Below are 19,314 nucleotides of genomic sequence, written 5' to 3' on the forward strand. Positions count from 1 at the left end.
TATCCAACACTCTGCCAGGGAACATCAAACTGTGCGACACAAACCGGAGCAAACAAGTGGGAGCGTACATGTAGAGCGAATGGTCTTTCTCTCTTAGGGGAAGCACCGACAGCGATACACTGCATATGTGATATGTCTGAGGCTGACGTGGGGAGCCAGCTTTTGCCTGTTTCTCGGCTATGTTCATGCTGACTGGGACACTGCCCTGCCAGAACACTCGAGTCTGTGTTTTAAATTAATTCATAAGATGTTTCTTAATAGGGGCTTGTTGGCTCTGAAAATATGCACCCAGTTCACAGTTAAATTCAAAGTCTCTTAAATTCTCCTTATAGGTATCCTATGCTTAATGTACTTTGCCTATATTTGCTAGAGTCTAGATGAATCAAATATTACCTAGAATTTGAACCTAGTGAACATGTTGTCTATTGAATTACTCTGTGTGTGTGTGTTTATATGGATGTGTAAATGAGAAAGTAGCTACTGCCGGAGATAAATTATTTAGCACGGTTTCCTTGTGTTGTGGAGAGGCAGGCTGTGCCTCATTTTTTGGATTATGATTTGTATTATGAAATGCTTATCAAATGTTTTCCAAAGATTAGTTTAATTTTAATTAAATAAACCTTTCTCAAGAGGAGGCTCCCAACTCTTTCTTGTACCCAGAGGCTAACGTACTTGTTGTTTTTAATTATTTTCTGCTGTTACCCAAACTGCTTTGGGTACTCTGGCCCAATTAAATCAAAGGCGCAGGTTCCTTATACACAATATGTTTAATATTTAATTTTAATTAAATTAATTAAATTGTTTATTTAATTTTATGTGCATTATTGTGCCTAGAATAATGCAAAATTCATGATAGTAAGAATTGGGGTGGGGAGGGGATTCAGAGCTTTCAAACAAGCTAATTACAGAACTTAAAGAAAACTTCCTCTTCACATCCACGGGAAAACACCCAACAGAGGAAGGCAAAAGCTTAGCCAGAACTTTCTCGCAGCGTCTGGGGCTGCAGCGGCTGCAGAGTTGGGTTTGGTGGCCTCTTCCACCAGCGAGGCAAGGCACGGGGTGTGTGGGAGGATGTGCCACGCTCCAGGGACACCTTTTGCTTTGCTGAACGCACAGCCACCAGCACGGTGTCTCTGGACTGTCCTCTACCCACAGGCGCTGGTGTAGCTTCCAGGGATGTGTTCCGATTCAGGAGGGAGCAGTCCTAGCGGCTTTGAGCTGCCCCGGTGCAGGCCGGCGTTGAAAACTGCAGTGGTTTTGATGGGGCTCACCTGGGACGGGCAGCAGTTCCTTCCTGGGAAGGGGTCTTTCCATCTGAGTTGGCATCTTTAGGGCAACTGTTTTGCTCTGCAGGGACGTAGCCTTCTCTGCCTCTCACTACAGTGTTTAATTCCCAGGGAGTCCGCTTTCACAGAAATAGGATACACACACACACAGCCCCCTGAACACATCCTGCTTTGTCTTTGCTCTCATCTGACTTCCCTCTAGAACAATGAGCTTGGGAGTCAGAAGTTTTCAAGTGTCTGGGTGGAAGGAGCCAAGGGACTTTTGGAGCATTTTATTCTCTCTTTTTTCCTGTTTCCCTGACTTAAAATGATAGCATTATAAAACCCATCATGGCCTGGTACTTGGGGCCATCTGAGCCAAATTCTACAAAGTTGACCTCATGAAGTGATGGATTCATGAAACTTTTTATTTCAGGCTTCTGCCCGTCTGGGCTGTGATTGAATATCTAGACTTATCCTCGCTCTATAAATTTTTTTTTTGGGGTGGTGAGACGATGGTTTCCTTCCTGGTGCCTCCTGTTGATTAAGACTTGCTACTGTACTTAGTGAAATACAACATTTAACTTGATTATCTCACCATCAGAAAAGGAGAGAAGAAAAAGAGAGAAAGGAGAGAGAGAGAGAAAGAGAGAGAGGGAGAGAGAGAGAGAGAGAGAGAGAGAGAGAGAGAGAGAAACTAGTGCCTTAGGTGAAGTTATTTACGTTTTGCTAGCCACCTTCCATGAAGACAGAACTGCTAAAAATAAATTCCCTTTCTCTTTGTTGTTCTTGTTTGTTTTTCCCCCCTACAGCTGGTTTTGTTTCAGTAGATTAAATATTATCATAAAAGTAGCTGACGATGCAGCAAATTAAAAATCAGGTTGTGGAATAGTTTGCAAAAAGCCTTTTTACTTCTATGGCACATAACCAGTTGGGGCAGACATGAGTCTTAAACTAAAAGCATTTATTTGTCAAGAGGAGTTTTTGCTTCAAAACAAGGGTTGGGAAAATACGGAGAAAGACGGTGTGCTGGGATGGACTTAGTGAAAAAGAGAGACTGTGTATTTATGGAGAGATTTATGTTAGCTCAGTGTGCACAGAAAAAAAAATTGCTTCCTCACTTTACTCTCCGTTTATGCTGCACATCTGTAAGCTTAAAGGCATTTTTAGTATAAAACATAAGCCTGTGTAGTGGCAAGAAACGCATCCGAGGACAGATGCAATCGAGTGTGTGGGGCACTGCCGTGTCTCTGCGTTTAGCATCAAATTATGAATTAAACAAGAAGAATGAATAACAAATTAGGGTTCGCCTAAGCTGAGCTTTGTGCAGTGGGACAATGAAAATTTATTTGAATGCTATTCCTTGATGAGGTTACAGATTTTCTCCCCCACAGAAGGTACCCGTTAATACGGTGGAGACAATTACGGGAAGTTCATTTTCTGGCTACCTCTTAGAAGCCTCTTCATGGAGAGAGCGAGCTCCTGCACAGATTCAGGGTTGAGGAATCTCCCCAACTTTTTCCCGTGGGTCTTCAAGGGCAGGGGCAATTTGGGAAACGTGTTTTGGAGCTCAGTAGCAGCTGTGACAAAGCCGAGTTGTGCGTGGGGGTATTTTTTTGGTTTGTTTGGCTGGATTTTTGGCTGATGTGTCAGAAAACTGTTAAAGAGCATGGCTTTTGGGATTCCAACAGCAGGCTGTGAAGTGACAGGCTTCATGAAGCTGTGCCGTGTATATGGATGGACGGCACTTTCCAAAGTTGCAAAGTGCTGTCCACCGCCCTGCCTCTCCTAATGGGAACTGGGAAGTAATGTGTGGTGCCCTGGCTAATGCCTTCAGCACATGCCGAAACTGGGGTACAGAAAGGGAAGGTTGCTGGGCTCCTTATCCACGGAGCAGAAAAGTTAAGCACACGGGAGCTCAAGCCCCAAATATAAGCCATGTGCCTCGCCATTCCAAGCTCATTAAAGAGGTTAAACAGAGAGATATATACAATAGATGGAAAAGCACTACCAGCTTGTACTGAGGATGCTTTGACAAATTCAACAAAAATACCCCATTAAGATGGGTATCTAAACGACTCTTTCTTTCTTTCTTTCTTTCTTTCTTTCTTTCTTTCTTTCTTTCTTTCTTTCTTTCTTTTTTTAAAGCTTTGACTTCAAGGAGTACATAAAAGTGGCGGTTACTGCCTGATTTTGACTGTGTGTTTCTAAGTGTGCCTCTTCCTGAGTGGGGGGTGGGCAGGACAGTTTGCCCAGCCATGTCGACGGGGCACCTGTGTGCCTGGAAGTAGAAGAAGGGACCCTCACGCTGGGGAATCAGTTTAGAAACTAAAACAGCAGTTAAATGTATGAAAATAGCGGGGCGTGTGAAAAGAAGTCGCTAAGTTTAGCCAGAGGCCAGCTTTTCAGGGCTGTGAAGGTGACCTTGTGGGTTTTCACTCTGCTCTCCCTTCTGCCCATCCGCTTCTGTGGACACAGTCGCTGGGAGCTGGCTTCGTCTTTCTTGGTGTCCTCTCCGCGATCCTAACAAAAACTGGGACAAATCCTGGAGCCCGCTCTCCTGCCTGACCTGTGCTCTGTCCCTGCCACTCCCAGGAAGGTGACTCCTTCAGCTCCAAGGTCAGCCTGGGGTTCGGTGGCCTCGAGCAGTTAGTAGTTAATTTCCTATGATATGTTTTTATTGAAAACGGGCTTAATTTTTAAGAGTTGGGGGCTAGGGAGGTAGAGTAGGAGGAACAAAAGCCGTCTTGGAAATCTATCACAAGAATCACTTCTGGGCTCCCGTGACTCGCTCCTCCTCCTCTTCCCGGTCCCCTCTCTTCCCCACCTGCCTTTCACCCCAATGTGCTAATCACATTCAGGCCAAAGGCAGGAGAGGGCTACCTGGCTGCAGCCCAGAGGACATTTTATTTTATTTACAGATGAGCTGTTAGCCCCTGAAATATGGATTCTTCTGGAAGCTGTGACAGAGCGAAGGCGAGCCCCGTTTCTCCAGCCCAGAGCGGCAGGCGGACTTGCCTACATTAGCTGTGTCATTCAGAGCAGAGCCGGCAGGCCAGCCGGCCTGGGGGGAGGGGCTGCCCTGCAGCTCCCGTCCCCTCCCAGCCTAGCCACCCGAGGGGACTCCTCACGCCTGTGCGGCACCCAGGCCTGCCTGCCCACTGGAGTCAGCCCCAAGCCCCTCCCCGTGCAGCCTGGCTTGCGGGTCTAAGTAACCCGTGACCTCTTGGACGCCATGAAGTTGCAACCTCTGCAACTCCTGCTAAGCTCTGAAGAGCTTCTCATTTGGAATGGCCTCAAAGAATTCTTTTACACATCCCAATATGTACATTGACGCCCCGCGGTGGACACAGAAAGGGAGTCTTGCTATGTTATCTCTGAACCTCACTCTTGCTCAAAATAGCACTTCTCAGCCTCTTCCCCAGAGGTGGCTCGGAAAGTCTTCCCACGTTTTGCCCATCTCAGCCTCCCTGCAGGAGGATACTTCTCCACCAGCAGGCTTCTCAGAAGCCTGTGCCAATGGCTCCCAGGCTCCTTCCAGTTTATTTATTTTTAAGATTTTTATTTTTTATTTGAGAGGTAGAGTTACAGACAGAGAGATGGAGAGGTAGACAGAAAGGTCTTTCATTCATTGATTCAATCCCCAGATGGCTGCAATAGCTGGAGCTGGGTCCATCCCAAGCCAGGAGCCAGGAGCTTCTTCAGGGTCTCCCACGCAGATGCAGGAGCCCAAGGACTTGGGGCATCTTCCACTGCTTTCCCAGGATGTAGCAGAGAGCTGGATCAAAAGAGGAGCAGCCGGGACTAGAACTGATGCCCATATGGGATGCCAACGCGGCAGGTGGAGGCTTAGCCCACTATGCCACAGCGTCCGCCCTCCTTCCAATTTTTGAGCATGGCGGCGTCATGGTGGTGCCTGTTCCCAGGGAGTCTCTTTGGGAGGGGACAGAATACCTTTGGATGTGGAAGCTCGGGATGTGTGACAGCTGAGAAACATCACAGCTAAGCAGACCTGTCCTATCTTACCCCGCCCCATCCCCCCAACACTGGCCTGAGCCTTGTACCACAGGGCCTTCCTGAGCTAGTGAACATTTTCCAAGGGGGCGCTTTCTGGGATCCCGGGGCACATGGGGTGGTTCCTCAGACGCACATCAAAGGGTCTGGTGTTCCGGGCATACGCAAGTGCCTGGGGTGAGAGAACCCCGTGATGGCTGTCTTTGAGCTCTTTCTGTGCACATCTTTAAGATGTTCCCCCCATAATATAGATGTGGAGACAGCCATGACGTACAGTCTAAGAATTCATTAGCCATGAACCGTGTTCTGAGAATACATTTCTGCTGACAGAGAGACCTAATCTGCGCTTGTTTCCGTTCATGTTATATATATATTAAACCCTGCCCCTTCCCTCTTGAAAGCAAGAGCACGGGCAGAAGGCCGGCCCGGAGGGAGAGGGCAGGCTCTGAGAGGCCTGTGCTGGGGGGCATCAGTCCACCAAGGGTTCCCGGCACACTCTGGGGTCGGGGGGGGGGGGACTCTGATACTTGACATTTGAAGGACAGCATCTGTGGAGGCATACGGGGGAGGAAGCAGAGCTCACTAGGGTTTCCTCGGACGTGACCTGCCGTGGGCGTTGCACTCTTTAATGAGCGTGCCCACCTTTGCAGCATTGCTTAGCAAGGCCCTGCTGTAGCTGTGTTCTTTGTATGGAGGCTGGCCCCAGGGCTCCAGGGAAGGCCCCGTGAGGATGCTCCCCGTCCCGGGAGGAGGTGCCCAAAGTCTGAGGAGGCCGGTGGATTTGGGGAGAGAGGGTGAAGAGGGGTGGGGGTACGTGGGGATTAAGTCAACGGAGGCAAGGCAGCAGGGATGCACTTGGGAGGGGTGTGGAGTGGGGACACCTCCTGTCCCCTCCCCCCACAGGCCTGACCCTTGCCCTTAGGGGTGCTATTTCCCTGCACTGGGATCCAGAGACTGTGTGATCTTGGGTAGGACTCCTGCCATCTCTGGGTATGAGCCTCTCATTAGCACGAAGAGTTGATGGCATTAGCTCAGCGGTTCCTCTGTGGGGTCCTTGTCAGGGGTGCTGGGGCAGGTCTCCATGCTTGAAGGCCCTTGCTGGGCTTGCACTTGTACTCTGCCCACTAAGGAGGCCCTGGCTCTCCCAACTTGACATTTCCTCGCTTTGGACTGGAGATGGAGGGGCTCACGGTGCCCACAAATGCCATTTCCTCCTGCACAGAAGCACTGCCTGCAGATCACATGTGTCTGTGGATAAGGAAAACAGGAAACTTAATTTATTAGTCTATATATAATAAGTGTATAAAAGGCCCATCGCATTTATAGATACCTAGCATGCTGTTGGCCCTTAGCCAGTGGGAGTCATCATGATTCTTAGTATTATGAACGCTGATCTGGTTGGCCAAAGCTTTCAAAATAGGGACCATAGCAGGAACAGTGTGTCCTTCATGGCAAAAAGGCTGGGAGCCCCTGTGGGAACCGCTTTCCAAGCCCTGCAGGGAATAAAGAGGTCTGAGACCTCTTGGATGGTGGGCTCCTCGTGCAGGTGCATAGGGTGGGTGTGGGGGTTCATGGTGGCTCTGGGGCTGTGAGTAGGAGGAAGTGGAATCTCTAGCCCCTCTCATACCTACAGCCAGCCCCTCTTTTCCACTTCCTGTTTGCCTGCATATGGCCTGGGCTGGGGCCGAGCCTGAGGAGCCCTTCTGCTGTCTGTGCTTGGATGTTCAGAAAGGGACAGAGCTGGGGTTAGAGAGAGATCCAAGGGATAGTTCTCTTCCTGCAGTGACTCCCACATCTGGTTCATGGAGAGGCACTGCTGTTCAGAATAGAGCTGCAGGATTGCATTCCTAGAACCTATGCCACTCAACAGAACAACTGGCTTCTGGCTCCACCCACAATTTTTGGGGATATTTACTGTATCATCTCATTGACTCCTTCTCTTAGAACTTTCGGATACATCAGTGACTCTACTTTGGACACTTCGGATGAAGCAACTTGCTCAAGATGACACAGCTAAGGGCTGATGTTTTGGCTCAGCGGTTCAAGCTGCTGTATGGGATTCTAGCATCCCATATATGAGGCCTGTTTGAGCCCTGGCTGTTTCACTTCAGACCCAGCCTCCAGCTAATGTGCCTGGAAAGGCAGCAGAAGCTTGCTTCAGTGCTCAGGGTCCTGCCACCCACGTGGGACACCCAGATGGAGTTCCTGGCTCTTGGCTGTGGCCTGGCCCAGACCTGGCTGCTGTAGCCATTTGGGGGGTAAACCAGCAGATGGGAGATCTTTTTCCCTCTTTCTCTCTACCTCTCCCTCTCTCTCTGTCACTCTGCCTTTCAAATAGCCACAAAAAGAAGGAAAGATGACACAGCTAGAGAGCAGCGCAGCTGGTAGTTAAAGCCTATGCCTTTTCCAGATAGGAAACATTTGCTTCCGTGTGATGCAATATCCTACAATATGAAGATGGCAAGCAGTAGCAAACTGTGGGAGAATCACAGGGTGTGTGATAAATCAGAAATGCTCCCAAGCAAAAGGCGGTTTTGAGTGGGCTCTTGAAGGAGACAGGGGACAAGGGGCAGGACGTGGAGAGAGTGGGCATGGATGGAGCTTGGGGTGATGTGTGTGAGGGCAGAAGGGAGATGTGGGTGGTGGCTCTGGGGGAAGGCAAGGCTCAGACCCTTTGTGTGTGTGTGATGGTGTTGGGGGGATCAGGATAAGAACGACTCCACCGTGGGTGTGGCTCTGGGCACAGGTGCCAGGAACCACTGCAAAGGGTTTGCCCCCTGCCTCCTTCTGCTTCTCCCTCCCCACGCCTATCCTGCTGTTTCATCTGCTGCTTCCCAGGCAAATTAGCAGGGAGCTGGATTGGAAGCAGAGTAGCTGGGACTCAGATTGGCACTTGATATGTGATGTGGGCACAGGAAGGGATGGCTTAGCATTCTCTGCCACAATGCCGGCCCCTCCCTCTACTCTTTGTTCTTTCCTCTTCCTCTCTCCTTTTCTCCCTCCTGCCCTTCCTCTCTCCTGGTATTTGTGCTTTACAGCTGGCATTTAAAGTGATGACTAATATTTAGTTTTTTAATTTTATTTTTAAAAAAGCCATTACAAAATTGGAAGACAAAGGGACAAAAAGAGAGAGAAAGAGAGAGAATCATCCACCAGATGGTTTATTCTCCAAATACCCACAACGGCTGGGGCTGGGCCAGGCTAAAGTCAGGAATGGGAATTCAATTTGGTGCCTCTCATGGGTGATAGGGACTCAAGTACTTGCGCTATCATTGGGTGCCTCCCAAGGTGCACATTAGCAGGAAGCTGAAATCAGGAGTGGAGCCAGGACTCCAGCCAGCTACTCCAATATGGGATGCTGGCATCTCTCCTAAAATCTAATTTGAAAAGTCTCTCACAGTGTAGTCCCACAACTCTGCAACCAAACCATCATTTCCCACTCCTGCACCACGTCTTTTGCTCCCATCCACTTGCACATGTCGTGTTTGGACAGCTATAAGTGGGTGTAATGTTAGGTCTTTTTGTTGCTCTACACCTTGATATCAGAAAATTTTTTTTCCTGCACTGCCTTTGTAATCACAAGATCAGTGCTCACCTGCATCCCACAGGCTGGGGTGCCCACCCTGACTGCATTTCTTTCATGAGGGCTTCTTAAGAACTGATGTTGCTAGTGAGGGGCACGGGAGACGAGCACAGCCTAGGACTGTGACAGCAGCATGTCGAGGGCTTGGGCCTTCTGGGGTCAATGGGTAGGCTATACATCCATAACAAGGGGACTGATGGACAGGGGGCTTCTGAGGCGTACCTGGCTGGCAGAAGTCAGTGTAGACAATGAGGGTAGGATGGGGCTGTCTGGGGTTGTAGGGTGTAGGAGGAAGTCCTGCTGCTGATATCAGAACATCTTCTAACCTCTCTGAGCCTTAGACTCTTCCTTGGTACAGTGGGAATATATATCCTTGTTTCTTTGACCCTGCTTGAGGATGGAATGAGACAGTGCTTGCAAAGTATCTAGCATTCAGCAGCAGTTCCCTGCCTTCTTCTCCTGCCAGGTGGTCTTGAGCCTCTTGGTGTGGCTGACCATGAACAGAGCGCATGTCTGTGAAGAGGCCTCGGCCACCTGCCCGAGCTGCATGGCGACCGACACTTAGGGAGCCCTGGACATGTTCCAGAAGGCAGGCCTGAACCTACACAGACCAGACACCTGGCTACATGGAGCCCACGGTCCAGGCTGGAGACGTCCAGTAGACGCCGAAGCACAAGGATAAGCATTTCTCACAGCGACAAGTGGTGTAAAGGGACAACAGGTATTTAAATTGAGGAGTCACCGATGACATGGGAACTTTCTGTGGCAGCATCTCGGGGAGATTCGGCTGGGAAAGAGGGGCCACAGAGTTTGTCTCAAGGCAGCTGTGGCTGAAGTTGGAGCTCACTGGGAAATGGGACTGACAATCAGCTAGTTAGGATTTTCCATGTGTATTTTTCCCAAAGCCCCCATCAACATTGTTAAGGGCAGACCGTCTGGGCCAAGTTCTGGGGGAAGAGGCCTGTGGCCATCAGCCAGAGAGTCACACCATGAGGGACAGCAGGGCAGGTGCAGGGCCTGGGCACAGGTTGATAGGGGTTACTCTTCAGTGTCGGGGATTCGCTGGAGCATTTGGAGCTGGCCTGTGATGACTCGATCTGTGTTACAGTTAAAATATTTACATACAGTAGGTGGAACTGATAGGAAGAGACTCATTGTACTTACATGGAGAGGATATTTTAGAGTGGGTGGTAAGTTGGTGCCGCAGAACCTGTTATGGTCAGGGAATGTATCTGGGCATGTCGTGGATGCACTTACTGGTAAAAATAAGAGGTGTTGGACTGACAGAAGGTGAACTGCTGGGCTGGCGCCACGGCTCAATAGGCTAACCTCCACCTGCGGTGCTGGAACACCGGGTTCTAGTCCCGGTCAGGGTGCCGGATTCTGTCCCTGTCGCTCCTCTTCCTGTCCAGCTCTCTGCTGTGGCCCGGGAGTGCAGTGGAGGATGGCCCAAGTCCTTGGGCCCTGCACCCGCATGGGATACCAGGAGAAGCACCTGGTTCCTGGCTTCAGATCAGCGTGGTGCGCCGGCTGCAGCACACCGGCAGCAGCGGCCATTGAGGGGTGAACCAATGGAAAAGGAAAACCTTTCTCTCTGTCTCTCACTGTCCACTCTGCCTGTCAAAAAAAAAAAAAAAAAAAAAAAAAGAAGATGAACTGCTGATAGAACACGGCTTCTGGGAGAAGCCTAGGTGGGAGACTGACTGAGGTGTGGGGAACAGGGAGCCAGGGTTGGGGGTGGGTAGGGACTGCCTGGGACATTAGTCGCGTGTCTTTCCCTCCTGCTGTAGCTCACTGGGACCTATGATGTATGGACCTGGGGGCCCGCCATGGCCCCAGGCCTCATGGTGCTACCTTCTCCCATGTCTTCTGTGAGTCTGGTTGGGCTCCCAGTGACTGGCTACTGTGGCCACTATTGAGTCACCTCCCCACCCCTCGCTGCTGTCAGGAAGGGGAGGGCCTGCCCAGGAAGGGTGGGAGATACAAGACAGTCCAGAGGGACTGAGGAGCTGGGCGGCTGCAGGGCACAGATCTGCTCCAGTTTGCTGACTCTGCCAGGAGCCCATCCATGCCACCTCATCCGTTGTGTTCCATGCTCTGGATGAACACATACACTGTCCACCAGGCTCAAAATGTAGATTCTCTAATTGCTTCCACTCCAATAGACTGTGATTTTGAAACTGCAGCTTATGACTCACCAGTGGATCATGAAATCAATGTACTGGGTTTCAACTGGCATTTTTTTTTAAAGGCTGTTATTTTATTTGAAAGGCAGAGTTACAGAGAGGCAGAGGCAGAGAGAAAGAGGTTTTCTATCTGCTGGTTCACTCCTCAAATGGCCACAGCGGCCAGAGCTGGGCCGATCCGAGACCAGATGTCAGGAGACAGGAGCCAGGAGTTTCTTCTGGGTCTCCCACATGGGTGCAAGGGACCAAGGACTTGAGCCATTTTCCACTGCTTTCCTAGGCCATAGCAGAGATCTGGATCGGAAGTGGAGCAGCTGGGACTCGAACCAGCACCCATATGGGTTTGAGTCCTGGCTGCTTCCCTTCCAATCCAGCTCCCTGCCAGCTTGCTTGGGAAAGCAGCAGAAGATGGCCCAAGTGCTTGGATCCCTGCCACCCATGTGTGAGACCCAGATGGAGTTCTAGGCTCCTCGCTTCATCCTGGCTCAACCTTTGAATAGATAGAGAACATCAGAGTGTGTCTGTCTTGTGTAGTAAAAATTAAATTTTGTGAGATTTCCTCCCAAATATATATATATATGTATATATATATATACATATATGTATATATATGCATGTGTATTAGATTGCAATATAAAAAAATCCATTTTTTTCAACCTTGGCTTATAGCAAAAATAAAATAAAATAAAAATAAAAAAGAACTGCTTGAAGAGCATGGGCAAACCTTCATTAGTCTAGACAGTGATGGAAGCAAAATCTTTCCCTTACCCTGCCCTCAGGGAGCACCTGCTGCCAGGGAGCCAGGGCGGAAGCTGGCAGTGCAGAATGCCTGACCATGCTCTGGCTAAGAGGCAGGGGGGCTGAGGTTGGTGGCCGAGGCCCTGTCTGCTGGGAAGGTTGTGGTAAGGACAGCATCATTGTCTAGACTAATGAAGGGAAGGAGGCCAGAGATGTGTATTGCCTCCAGTGGATGGGACTGGTGGTGTCCGAAGTGAGGTTCCTTCCTGGTTTGGTGTTTGAGGTCAGGAACAGAGGCAGAGGGCAGACTTGCCTCCTATGAAGGTTGACAATGAGATTTGTCCCAAACATATTGAATATGAGTGTTGGTGGGACTTCTGGCCAGAGCTGGCTCTGCTGGGCCTGGGGGGATATTGTAGGTATGGCTAGAGGTGCAGATGTGGGGTCTGCTGGAGAGGGTGGGAGTGAGAGTGGACTCAGGGGGTCTAGGGCATGAAGGAGAAAGGGCTCAGGAGAGACACCTAGAGTCACCCACATGTAAAGGAGCTGGGAGGGAGAGGGGGTGCACTCGCCCGTGTGTGTGTGTGTGTGTGTGGCCATCCTGGATGCCAAGGCAGGGCTCAGGTTCAAGGGGAAGAGGCATGGCCTGTGATGGTGTCATGTGTGCTATCACAGGTGAGCTGATGTGCTTACTGGCAAGAAGAATGGACTGGAGCCCAAATAGCTGGAAAACTGGGAATTCCCAGTGACTCACGAGAGACTGTCTCTGAAGCCACTGAGAGCCAGAGAGGGAGGGAGCAGGGTTGTGGGCAGGGTGAGGTGGAAAGGCTCTCTAGAGATTGAAGCTGCCAAGCAAGCCTCCCTTCAGGTGGGCTGTTGAGTCTCGCTGCCCTCGACTCAACCCCTAACACATCCTGGAGACATCTGGGCCCCAGGCTCTCATGTTGGCCTCCAGGAGCTCCCATCATCCTCTGGGGCCCTCAATTTTCTTAACCAAAAAGCAAGCAGGACATCAATAAAATAGCCCTTCAGACATTTGCCTTTCCTAGCAGTCTTGAGGCCGTCTGAAAAATGGGGTTCATCATCCTTACCCTGCTTCCTTCCCAATGAGAACTCCTCTGAGAACCAACAAGAAGCACGCAGAGCCAAGGTGTAGTGCTTGGGCCCCTGCACCCACGTGGGAGACCTGGAGGATAATCCTGGCTCTTGGCTTTGGATTGGCTCAGCTCTGGCCATTGCAAGAGCTATGGAAGCATATGGAAGACCTCTCTCTCTCCGTCTCTCCTCTCTGTCTGTAACTTTGCCTCTCAAATAAATAAATAAATAAAATCTTTTTTTTTTAAAAAGAGATTATAGGGGCCGGTGCTGTAGCCTAACGGTAAAGCCACCACCTGCGGCACCAGCATCCCATACGTGTGAGTGCTGGTTTGAGTCCCAGCTGCTCCATTTCTGATCCAGCTCTCTGGATCAGAGAAAGTAGTAGAGGGAAAAGCAGTAGAGGATGGCTCAAGTCCTTGGGCCCCTGCACCCACGTGGGGGGCCTGGAGGAAGCTCCTGGCTCCTGGCTTCGGATGGGCACAGCTCCAGCCATTTCAGGCCAGGTCGTTAACTCACTGCGCCACAGCACCGGCCCTGTGTGCCTTTCAAATAAATAAATAAATCTTTAAAAAAGGTTTTTTGTTGTGGCTTAGCTGTGAAGGTAATGTTGCAGCCTGGGATGCCTGCTACTCGTGTCAGAGAGCCTGGGTTTTTCTGTTGCTATACACCCTTTGGGAGCAGCATGTGTTGGCTAAAATACTTGGGTCTTTGCCACCCATGTAGAAGACCCAAATCGGGGCTCCTGGCTTTGGCCTGATCACCACCCTCTCCCTGTCTGTTACAGGCATTTGAAGAGTGAACCAGTGGATGGAAGGTACCTCTCTCTCTCTCTCTCTTTGCCTTTCAAACAAAAATAAATAAAATAAAATGATTATAATTGTTACTCATTAGATTTAAAAGACCCTCTTAATTGCCAAACCCCTCTTTTCCTTTTTGGTAGTGCTTTCTCAACTTCCCCCTTCTTTGTAACCCCTACTCTGCCCTATTCCTAAAATTGTGGATCACAGTTGTTAAAAAAAAAAAAAAACACTAGGGGTGTAAGAGGAAAAGAGACACCAAACCTCATTAATTGACTGAATGATTGTTGGGCACTGACTGGGTGCAGAGCTTCTGTTTGATGCGATGCTGGGGTTACCATGGAGACCAGGATGCAGGACTAGCCCTGAGGGCTCCCAGCTGCTGATGCACAGCAGAACCACCCATGGTTTTAAAAATCTGGATTCTATGGGTCTCATGCTAGATCTGCCAAACTCAGAAATCTCCAAAGAGGCAACCCAGCGTGGGTCTGTGTCAAAACTCCATGGGGGATTTTGCTGCACACAGAAAGGGGGGAACCATTGAATGGGAAAAGAGAAGTTATTTCCTAAGATGGAGTGGTACGTGCTAAAAGAAAGTGGGATGGTAGGTGTTGGGACAGATGAAACCCAGAGTAGGAGCACCTAAGGCCCCAGCAATGGCTGGGATGGGTGCAGGCAGGGAAGACTTCCTGGAGGGGATGCTGCCCACACTGAAGTTTGGATACTGGAAGAGGAAACAGTGTGTATAAAGGCATGGAGGCTTTAAATATTTATATATTTATATTTCTTTCTTCTTTCTCTTCCTTCTTTCCTTCCTTCCTTCCTTCCTTCCTTCCTTCCTTCCTTCCTTCCTTCCTTCCTTCCTTCCTTCCTTCCTTTTTTCTTTTTTAAAGGCATAGTGACAAAGAGAGATATGCATCTATTGGTTCATGCCTCAATTCCTTGCAGCAGCCAGGGCTGGGCTAGAATGAAGCCAGGAGTCAGGAACCCAATCCAGATCTCCCATGTGGTTGGCAGGGACCTGAGTATTTGAGCCATAACCCTGCTACCTCCTAGGATACACATTGGCAGGGTGTTAGAATTGGGAGCAGAGCTGGACTTGAATCCAGGCACTCAGATCTGGATTGTGGGTGTTCCAAGATATGCCAAACATGTGCCCATGCCAAACACATGCCCAGGCATGGGGACTTTCAAAGAAAAGTCATATGTTCCCCAAAGATGTCCCAGTCCTGACCGGAAGTGCGCCTCTGATGATCCTGAGAACTCAGACCAGCTTCCGTCATGAGCCTGGATGTATTAGGTGGGAAAGAAACTCCAGGTTGGCCAGCGCTGTGGATCACTAGGCTAATTCTCCGCCTGCATCACCAGCACACCGGGTTCTAGTCCCGGTCAGGGCGCCGGATTCTGTCCCAGTTGCTCTTCTTCCAGTCTAGCTCTCTGCTGTGGCCCGGGAGGGCAGTGGAGGATGGCCCAAGTGCTTGGGTCCTGCACCCCATGGGAGACCAGGATAAGCACCTGGCTCCTGCTTTCGGATTGGCACAGCGTGCTGGCCATAGCAGCCATTTGGAGGGGTGAACCAATGGAAGAAAGACCTCTCTGTCTCTCACTCACTGTCTAACTCTGCCTGTCAAAAAAATTAAAAAAAAATAAAAAAAGGAAAACTGGAGCACGGGGAGCACTACTTGCACCAGTTTAAAAAAAAATAATAAAAAATAGGGCCGGCGCCATGGCTCAACAGGCTAATCCTTCGCCTTGCGGCGCTGGCACACCGGGTTCTAGTCCCGGTCGGGGCGCCAGATTCTGTCCCAGTTGCCCTTCTTCCAGGCCAGTGGAGGATGGCCCAAGTGCTTGGGCCCTGCACCCCATGGGAGACCAGGATAAGCACCTGGCTCGTGCCTTCGGATCAGCGCCGGCCGCAGCGCGCTGGTCACGGCGGCCATTGGAGGGTGAACCAACAGCAAAGGAAGACCTTTCTCTCTGTCTCTCTCTCTCACTGTCCACTCTGCCTGTCAAAAAAAAATAATAATTAAAAAAAGAGACTATGGGTAATCGTGGATTCATGCAAACTAGAACAGTAACCATGTTACCTGGTGTCTTGCTGGAGTGGACTTTTCTCAGATTCCATAAGGGTCAGGCAAGAACGAGTGGGTTAAGGATGATAGTGACCCCAGCCTTCATTTTGGGCAGGCCTGCTACCTGCATTGCTGCCAGCTCTTGTTATAAAGTAAGTATCAGTTCTTCCAGTTTCCAGAGCAACTAACTCAGTGTCACACAGCAGACCTAGGACTTGGTCTAAGTGGCAGACCTAGGACTTGGTCTAAGTCTCCCCAGATAGCACAGTGAATTGGAACACCGCCCTATATTTGCTTTTTTAAAGATAGATTTATTTATTTGAGAGAGTCACAGACACACACACACACACACACAGAGAAAGAGGTCTTCTATCCACTGTTTCACTTACCAGATGGCCACAACGGCTAGCATCGGGTCAGGCAGAATCCAGGAACCAGGAGCTTCTTCCAGGTCTCCCATGTGGGTGCAGGGGCCCAAGCACTTGGGTCATCTTCTACTGCTTTACCAGATGCATTAGCAGAGAGCTGGATCAGAAGTGGTGTAGCTGGGACTAAAACCAGCGTTCATATGGGATGTTGACATTACAGGTTGTGGCTTTACCCACTATGCCACAACGCTGGCCCCAACTGATCCATGTTTTCAAGAAATCTTGGGTATGTTCCTTTGACTCTCTTTGCCTCAATTTCCACCTCTTTAAGAGGCAAGGCCAATAGAGCCTTCCTAGCAGGCCTGTTCTATGGACTCTGACCAGTGCCTGTGTACAGGTGCACTCCTAGCTGGTGGCGATGAACAGGCCCTTGTGGTGACAGGAGGCCATGGTCACTCCCCAGTTTGTCATGCAGGTCACATTTACAAGCTTCTTAGAGCTGACAGTGCCAAGACTGACCATCCAGCTCTGACATTCTGGACTGTATTTTGAGACTTCATTTCTGGAAACACAGCTGATGTCCTGGGATGACTTGTTCGGAGGCAGGGGAATTATCCCTTTGACTCTCTAGAGCATCCAGTCTGCTGAGGCATGTGGTGGAGTACTGGCTTCCCTGTCTTGTCTGGGATGGTCCTTGTCCCATGATGAGGATGGGATGGGTTGCCATGCTTTGGAGGACACTAGGCAGAAAAGTAAACTGGACCGCTCTGGCCAGAGGTCACCTGTGCTAGCGGCAGATGGAGAGCGAGGTAAAACGTGGGAAGTGGCTGAATGTCTGCATGCATTCAGCTGTCACTCTCCTTCAGTGGCATTTGTAAAGGCCTGACCAGGGGCAGACACCATGTGGGGTGCAGAGAGGCCTGGTGGAGGGTGGGGCTGCAGCCCAGACCAGGAGGTTGAAATGACTGAACCGACCCTGACCGAGGCAGGTGGTGTGTGTGTGTGTGTGCATGTGCGCATGCCACGTGACAGCAACTCATTCTTGGAAAGGCTCATTCTGGAAGCTGAGTAAAGCTGCAGAGAGACAAAAACCAGGAGACAAAGGGCTGGAAGGAACAAAGCCAACACACCCGGGCAAGGCCTGCCGCAGCCTGAGACCCTGCACCTCTGGGTCTGCAGGAGGTGGGAATGGGCTGTGGGGCCAGGAGCCAGGGTCCTGGGTGGCTGGCTGGGTTGGGAGGCTCATTCTGATGGGGTTTCCTTGAAGTCGTGGAGGAGCAAAAGAAAACGGTTGCTTACCTTGCTCATCAGTTGGTGCAGGTGGGCTTGGGAGAATTGTCCAGAAAGATGTCATTTTACCCACTGTGAGAGGCAAAGGGCTTGTTTCTCTGTGTGGCTACAATGATGATTTTTAAGCAGTCAATTCAAAATATGTGAGGGTTCCCTGCCAGCGTCCTCAGTACCTGCTGGCACAGAGGTGATGACCAGCACATGAATATTGAAGAAAGGAAAGGGTTGAAGTCACTGAGCATCCACTGTGGACTGGAGACATTCCTGGGGCTGAGGGACCCACTGGAGAACCAGAATGCACACAGACACAGCCACCTTGATACACAGGATCAATAAGGAGAAGAACACCAGCCAATACTTGTGAGCATCTACTATGCACAAAGCACTGGTCTAGGCCACCTGACTCGTGTGAGAATATGAGGTAGGTGCAGGTGTTGAATCCATTTTACCAGGAGGAAACTGAGGCACAAGGAGATCCATTCAAGGGCTTAAGGTCCCACTGCTTTTGCACATCAGTGGGGATGGAATCATGAACTCCATTTGACAGCTGAGAGAAAGGACACTTGGAGTGGCCAAGGTCACTGGGGTAGAGATTGAAATCTGGGTTGTGCTGACCATACTTGGGTGACTTGTAGAGCTGGGTCTGGCAAGGATAGGCCCTTGTCTCTGTTCATGCTGTGTCGGGGCTGTCACTCAAACTCAGGCCTTTGGATCTGAGGCAGAGGTGTTTTCTGGCGTTCTTCAGACCACACCCACCCCAGACCTCCTAGGCCTCATATGCTGGCATCTTTGCAGCCTGCTCTGCCTGCCAGAGAAGTTCCCTTCCCTATGAGAATCCCAAGGCCAAGGAAGGAGCTGGACCTTGGGGCTTCCTTGGAGAGGCTTGGGGTCTGCGGTGAGCACAGCACAAGACTGCAACGCCTTGAGCGACTCACTCCACAAACCTGCTGCTGTGTCCTGGCTGTCAGCTGTGGCTTTGCATCCTGTGGGCTCTTTGTTTAACTGGTATCTTATTCAGGAGCTCAATTGGACCAAGCTCTGTCTGAGAGTGGGGAGTACCCCTGTAACCTGGTGGTGAGCCCTTCAGGACATGGTGCTGGGCACACCTTGGGCCCTTGGGCTCCTCTGAGCATGTGTGGACCCCTTGTAAAATAGCATGCTTTTTGAGGCCCTGGTTGCCCCTAACACCACGCGATTTGTTGCCCATCATAGGGGACAAACCTTGTGAGGAAGTTTCAACTCCTAGCAGGGCCTGCCTGGGGTGCAGGCCTGCTGTTGCTTGTGGTGTGTTTTGGCTAACTAGAGGCTGGAGGTGGAGTGGAAGAGACAAGACTTCTGTGTCCCGCTGATCTTCCTCCCAAGCAGCAAGCCTGTTTTCTCTCCCACTTAGGGCTGCAGGGCTCAAGTAAAACACAGGCAGAGGCCTTGCTTGTTTTCAGCACAGCTCTAGGAGCGGTGTCGGGGTGTTCTGGACCTGCTGGCTCTGGCTCGCATGTTGCATCCAAGCTGGGCCCAGCTTCTACTTCTGGTGAAATTGGGAGGTGAGCCAAGGTGTTCTGGGCACCTCCTTCCTTTCAGCTGTTCCTCCTCTCTTTGTATTCCTTTGATGCCCCCTTCTGTCTACACCGGCAATCCTCATGGGCAGACAGAGTTGTCACTGCCATGAAATCCCCTGCCCTGTAGCTCATCTTTTCAAGGTCACCAACACTGTGGGCCTCCCAAAGTGAACCTCAGCGGCTCTGTCATGCTGAGCTCTTTGCTCTCCTGGCTGCCCTACACAGGGTGGGGCAGGCTGGCTCCTGCCAGCTCTCTGAGTCGCTTCCCGCTCAGTTCCCCGCACCTAGCCTGAGACCCAGGCATGTATAATCATCACACTTTGAATGGAGCATTTCAACAACATAGA

The sequence above is a fragment of the Lepus europaeus genome, chromosome 1 (genome assembly GCF_033115175.1).
Source record: "Lepus europaeus isolate LE1 chromosome 1, mLepTim1.pri, whole genome shotgun sequence".
NCBI lineage: Eukaryota > Metazoa > Chordata > Mammalia > Lagomorpha > Leporidae > Lepus > Lepus europaeus.